The sequence below is a fragment of the Cryptomeria japonica genome, unplaced genomic scaffold (assembly GCF_030272615.1).
Source record: "Cryptomeria japonica unplaced genomic scaffold, Sugi_1.0 HiC_scaffold_1818, whole genome shotgun sequence".
Classification (NCBI taxonomy): Eukaryota; Viridiplantae; Streptophyta; class Pinopsida; order Cupressales; family Cupressaceae; genus Cryptomeria; species Cryptomeria japonica.
The window spans coordinates 16,510-23,246 of NW_026730098.1; the positions used below are offsets into that span (position 1 = coordinate 16,510).

Below are 6,737 nucleotides of genomic sequence, written 5' to 3' on the forward strand. Positions count from 1 at the left end.
GCTTCGGAGCGCAGCCGGGGCAAACCCAGCCAAGGTGCCCACCCCGACGAAGGTGCACGCGAGGTGCGCACCCGGGGCAAACCGGGCTCCGACAACGTGCACGCAGCACCTTGGAGCACACTTCGAAGCACTCCCGGGTGCCCACCGGCGTTGCGCACCGTGGTGGGCAGCGAGGTGCGCACCTTTGATGCGCTGCCTTCACTAATTTCCAGAAAAAGGCAAAAAAAAATGAGATTTTAAAATTTCCGTTTTGAAAGATAGTGAAAAAAAAGGAACGCGGGTGCCATCTTGAGCCCGCCCTGGTGCGCAGCCCAGGCAAGGCATGCGCACCAAGGTGCCCACCCGAGGTGCACACCCGGGGCAAACCGGGCTCCGACTTCGTGCAGGCCGCACCTTGGAGCACACTTCGGAGCGCTCCTTGGTGCGCACCATGGTGCCCACCAGGGCGCGCAACCCAGCCAAGGTCTGCACACCAAGGTGCCCACCCCGGCGAAGGTGCACGCGAGGTGCGCACCCGGGGCAAACCGGGCTCCGACTTCGTGCACGCCATGGTGCCCACCGCGGCGAAGGTGCACGCGAGGTGCGCACCCGGGGCAAACCGGGCTCCGACTTCGTGCACGCCGCACCTTGGAGCACACTTCGGAGCGCTCCTTGGTGCGCACCATGGTGCCCACCAGGGCGCGCAACCCAGCCAAGGTGTGCGCACCAAGGTGCACGCGAGGTGCGCACCCGGGGCAAACCGGGGTCCGACTTCGTGCACGCCGCACCTTGGAGCACACATCGGAGCGCTCCCAGGTTCGCACCAGCGTTGCGCACCTTTGATGCGCTGCCTTCACTAATTTCAAGAAAAGGCAAAAAAAAACGAGATTTTAAAATTTCCGTTCTGAAAGATAGTGAAAAAAACGGAACGCGGGTGCCATCTTGAGCCCTTCCTGGTGCGCAGCCCAGGCAAGTTGTGCGCACCAAGGTGCCCACCCTGGCGGAGGTGCGCGCCCGGGGCAATCCGGGCTCCGACTTCGTGCACTGCATGGTGCCCACCAAGGCGCGCAACCCAGCCAAGGTGCCCACCGCAGCGAAGGTGCACGCGAGGTGCGCACCCGAGGTGCACACCCGGGGCAAACCGGGCTCCGACTTCGTGCACGCCGCACCTTGGAGCACACTTCAGAGCGCTCCTTGGTGCGCACCAGGGCGCGCAACCCAGCCGAGGTGCCCACCCCGGCGAAGGTGCACGCGAGGTGCGCACCCGGGGCAAACCGGGCTCCGACTTCGTGCACGCCATGGTGCCCACCGCGGCGAAGGTGCGCACCCGGGGCAAACCGGGCTCCGACTTCGTGCACGCCGCACCTTGGAGCACACTTCGGAGCGCTCCTTGGTGCGCACCATGGTGCCCACCAGGCCGCGCAACCCAGCCAAGGTGTGCGCACCAAGGTGCACGCGAGGTGCGCACCCGGGGCAAACCGGGGTCCGACTTCGTGCACGCCGCACCTTGGAGCACACATCGGGGCGCTCCCGGGTTCGCACCGGCGTTGCGCACCGTGGTGGGCACCTCGGAGCACACCAAGGTGGGCAGCGAGGTGCGCACCTTTGATGCGATGCCTTCACTAATTTCCATAAAAGGCAAAAAAAAAACGAGATTTTAAAATTTCCGTTTTGAAAGATAGTGAGAAAAAGGGAATGCTGGTGCCATCTTGAGCCCGCCCTGGTGCGCAGCCCAGCCAAGGTTTGCGCACCAAGGTGCCCACCCTGGCGAAGGTGCGCGCCCGGGCAATTAACCCAACTTCCAACTTCGCGCGCGCCAGGGTGGGAGCGCACCCAACAACCGGGCCTGGGAAGAGCCAATGCGAGAAACCCCACCAAACTCTCTGACAAAAAAAGAGGGGGCGCTCCAGTAACCCCGCTTCGGAGCGCACCCTGGGCAAACCCAGCCAAGGTGCCCACCCCGGCCAAGGTGCAGGCGAGGTGCGCACCCGGGGCAAACCGGGCTCCGACAACGTGCACGCCGCACCTTGGAGCACACTTCGTAGCGCTCCCGGGTGCGCACCTCAGAGCACACCAAGGTGGGCAGCGAGGTGCGCACCTTTGATGCGCTGCCTTCACTAATTTCCAGAAAAGGCAAAAAAAAAAGGAGATTTTAAAATTTCCGTTTTGAAAGATAGTGAAAAAAACGGAACGCGCGTGCCATCTTGAGCCCGCCCTGGTGCGCAGCCCAGGTAAGGTGCCACCCTGGCAAAGGTGCGCACCCGGGCAATTAACCCTACTTCCGACTTCGTGCGCGCCAGGGTGGCAACCGGGCCTCGGAAGAGCCAATGCGAGAAACCCCACCAAACGCTCCGACAAAAAAAGAGGCGGCGCTCCAATAACCCCGCTTCGGAGCGCAGCCGGGGCAAACCAAGCCAAGGTGCCCACCCCGACGAAGGTGCACGCGAGGTGCGCACCCGGGGCAAACCGGGCTCCGACAACGTGCACGCAGCACCTTGGAGCACACTTCGAAGCACTCCCGGGTGCCCACCGGCGTTGCGCACCGTGGTGGGCAGCGAGGTGCGCACCTTTGATGCGCTGCCTTCACTAATTTCCAGAAAAAGGCAAAAAAAAATGAGATTTTAAAATTTCCGTTTTGAAAGATAGTGAAAAAAAAGGAACGCGGGTGCCATCTTGAGCCCGCCCTGGTGCGCAGCCCAGGCAAGGCATGCGCACCAAGGTGCCCACCCGAGGTGCACACCCGGGGCAAACCGGGCTCCGACTTCGTGCAGGCCGCACCTTGGAGCACACTTCGGAGCGCTCCTTGGTGCGCACCATGGTGCCCACCAGGGCGCACCCGAGGCAAACCGGGCTCCGACTTCGTGCACGCCGCACCTTGGAGCACACATCGGAGCGCTCCCAGGTTCGCACCAGCGTTGCGCACCTTTGATGCGCTGCCTTCACTAATTTCCAGAAAAGGCAAAAAAAAACGATATTTTAAAATTTCCGTTCTGAAAGATAGTGAAAAAAACGGAACGCGGGTGCCATCTTGAGCCCTTCCTGATGCGCAGCCCAGGCAAGTTGTGCGCACCAAGGTGCCCACCCTGGCGGAGGTGCGCGCCCGGGGCAAACCGGGCTCCGACTTCGTGCACTGCATGGTGCCCACCAAGGCGCGCAACCCAGCCAAGGTGCCCACCGCAGCGAAGGTGCACGCGAGGTGCGCACCCGAGGTGCACACCCGGGGCAAACCGGGCTCCGACTTCGTGCACGCCGCACCTTGGAGCACACTTCAGAGCGCTCCTTGGTACGCACCAGGGCGCGCAACCCAGCCAAGGTGCTCACCCCGGCGAAGGTGCACGCGAGGTGCGCACCCGGGGCAAACCGAGCTCGGACTTCGTGCACGCCGCACCTTGGAGCACACATCGGAGCGCTCCCGGGTTCGCACCAGCATTGCGCACCTTTGATGCGCTGCCTTCACTAATTTCCAGAAAAGGCAAAAAAAAGAAAAAAATGAGATTTTAAAATTTCCGTTTTGAAAGATAGTGAAAAAAACGGAACGCGGGTGCCATCTTGAGCCCGCCCTGGTGTGCAGCCCAGGCAAGTTGTGCGCACCAAGGCACCCACCCTGGCCAAGGTGGGTCACGGGGTGGGTCCTAGGGTGGGTAACGGGGTGGGTACTAAGGTGCGTGCCAAGGTGGGTCATAGGGTGGGTGCCAAGGTGGGCACCAGGGTGGGTGTGCACCAACCCTAGCCAGGGTAGGTCACGGGGTGGTTGTCGGGGTGGGCGTCAAGGAGCCAAGGTGGGTGGCAAGTAGCCAAGTTGCGTGCCAAGGTGGGTGTCGGGGTGGGTGCCAAGGATCCAAGGTGGGTGCCAAGGAACCAAGGTGGGTGTCTGGGTGGGTGCCGAGGTGGGAGCCAGGGTGGGTCCCAAGGTGAGTGCAAAGGTGGGTGCCAGGGTCAAGGTGAGTGCCAATGTGGGTTCCAAGGTGCCAGGGTCAGGGTGAGTGCCAATGTGGGTTCAAAGGTGCTAAGTTGGGTGCGAGGTTGGGTGCGAGGGTGGGTGGGTGCCAAGGTGTGCTAGGTGGAAGCCCGGGTGGGTCGGCATCCCATGGGTGTCGAGTTGGGTGCCTGATGGGTGCTTCTTGTCAAGTTTTAGTCGTCGGGACTCATTTCGAGCCTTAGAGGTCGTTTCTTGTCCGGTTGCCCTGTCTTCGACCTGGGAACCCAATTTTGGTCCTCGGGTCCCATTTTTTTTTGTCTCGCATCCCACTTTTGGCCTGTGGCCTTTTCGGGGTCGATTCTCGTTTTGGGCATCAGAGCATGTTTCTTCTCCTAAAACCCAATATTTGTTTATTAAGTCTCGGAACACATTTTTGTTCTCGTGGACCCATCATGGGTCTTGGAACGCATTTGTGGTCCTTGGGTCCCATTTTGCATCCCGAAACTTGTGTTTTGGTGCTTGATCCCTATTTTGGGTGCCCACCTTGCACCAAGTGCGCACCCGGGGCAAACCGAGCGCCTTGGTGCACCGGGGCAAGATCGAGCGTGCACCCGAGGCGCCCCGAACATGCACCAAGGTGCACTCGGCCCACATGTGAGCGCAGGTCGTTGCGCCCGAGGTGGTGTGTGGGCACCGCGTTGCAGACGGGACACTGCACGCACACGACGCCCCCTACAGGTGCACGCACGTAGGCCGGGCCGGGTGCACACCCGACGCCCTAGCAAGGTGCGCGCACCCGGGCAGGGCTCACACTTGGCGAACGGGGCGCACTTCGCGAGGGAGGGTGTGCACCTCGACGGGGGTGGGTGGCCGGGGTGGATTCGCACGTGGGTCGCGGTTTGCTAAGTACACACTGCGACAAGCTCATAACGGGTGCGATCATACCAGTGTTAGTGCACCGGATCCCATCAGAACTCCGCAGTTAAGCGCGCTTGGGCCGGAGTAGTACTGGGATGGGTGACCTCCCGGGAAGTCCCGGTGTTGCACCCTTTTTTAGTTTTTCGCCGGGCATCGCAATGCTATTTGAATAAACCTTTTGCCCGTTTGCGTTCTCGTCGGGGCCGGGCCGGGCCGGGGTGCGCTGCCCGCACTACCGCGCGCGCGGGGGCGACACCGAGCGCGCACCCGAGGCGCCCCGAGCACACAGGCCACGGTGCAACCCGGGCGTTGTGCGCGCACCCCGGTGCGCCCGAGGTGCTGCGCGCGCACCCAGGTGAAATCGGTGTGCACCTCGGCCAGTGCGCGCTCGGTCGAGTCGCGCACGTTGGCCAAGGTGCACGGTGATGTTTCTTACTCTAAGGTTCCGCACCAGACGCCCGGGACAGGTGAGCGAAGCTGGGCGGGGCCGGGTGCGCGGCCGGGGCAGGTGCACGCAGCTGGAGAGAGCTTTGGAGCACACTTCGGAGCGCACCAATGATGCGCTCCATTCAAAAGTTTCCTGAAAAGGCAAAAAAAGTTGAGATTATAGAATTTCCCACTTGAGAGATTGTAAAAAAAAAAAATTTAAAATGAAGGAAACGCGGGTGCCAAGGTGTGCGCAGCCCAGCCAAGGTGTGCGCACCAAGGCGCCCACCCTGGCGAAGGTGCACGCAAGGTGCGCACCCGAGGCAAACCGGACAATTAACCCAACTTTCGACTTCGCGCGCACCTTGGAGCGCACTTCGGAGCGCTCCTTGGTGCGCACCAATCTTGGGCACCTCGGAGTGCACCATGGCGCCCACCAAGGTGCGCACCCGGGGCAAACCGAGCTCCGACTTCGTGCGCACCTTGGAGCGCACGAAAGGTGCGCACCATGGCGCCCACCAAGGTGCGCAGCCCAGCCAAGGCGTGCGCATCAAGGTGCGCACCCTGGCGAAGGTGCGCACCCGGGGCAAACCGAGCTCCGACTTCGTGCGCACCTTGGAGCGCACAAAAGGTGCGCAACCCAGCCAAGGTGTGCGCACCCCGGTCAAACCGAGCTCCGAATCGTGCGCACCAGAGGTGCACGCCATCGTGCGCACCTTGGAGCACACTTCGGAGCCCTCCTTGGTGCGCGCCGATGTTGCGCACCTCGGAGCGCACCCGGGGAAAACAATGCAATTAACCCGACTTTCGACTTCGTGGGCACCTCGGAGCGCTCTCGGGTTCGCACCTCGGAGCACACCGAGGTGCGCACCTTTGATGCGCTGCCTTCACCAATTTCCAGAAAAGGCAAGAAAACATTGAGAAGGTGTGCGCACCGAGGTGCCCACCCTGGCGAAGGTGCACGCGAGGTGCGCACCCGGGGCAAACCGGGCTCCGACTTCGTGCACGCCGCACCTTGGAGCACACTTCGGAGCGCTCCTTGGTGCGCACCAGGGCGCGCAACCCAGCCGAGGTGCCCACCCCGGCGAAGGTGCACGCGAGGTGCGCACCCGGGGCAAACCGGGCTCCGACTTCGTGCACGCCATGGTGCCCACCGCGGCGAAGGTGCACGCGAGGTGCGCACCCGGGGCAAACCGGGCTCCGACTTCGTGCACGCCGCACCTTGGAGCACACTTCGGAGCGCTCCTTGGTGCGCACCATGGTGCCCACCAGGGCGCGCAACCCCGCCGAAGGTGCACGCGAGGTGCGCACCCGGGGCAAACCGGGCTCCGACTTCGTGCACGCCGCACCTTGGAGCACACTTCGGAGCGCTCCTTGGTGCGCACCATGGTGCCCACCAGGGCGCGCAACCCCGCCGAAGGTGCACGCGAGGTGCGCACCCGGGGCAAACCGGGCTCCGACTTCGTGCACGCCGCACCTTGGAGCACACTTCGGA

General features: G+C 62.8%; 1 non-coding gene across 1 annotated transcript; it reads left to right on the forward strand.

Moving 5' to 3' along the window:
• Positions 1 to 4,829: 4,829 nt before the first annotated feature.
• Positions 4,830 to 4,948, forward strand: LOC131873473 (5S ribosomal RNA). Its single transcript, XR_009371413.1, has one exon. It is a non-coding gene; the product is annotated as a 5S ribosomal RNA (ribosomal RNA).
• Positions 4,949 to 6,737: the final 1,789 nt, after the last annotated feature.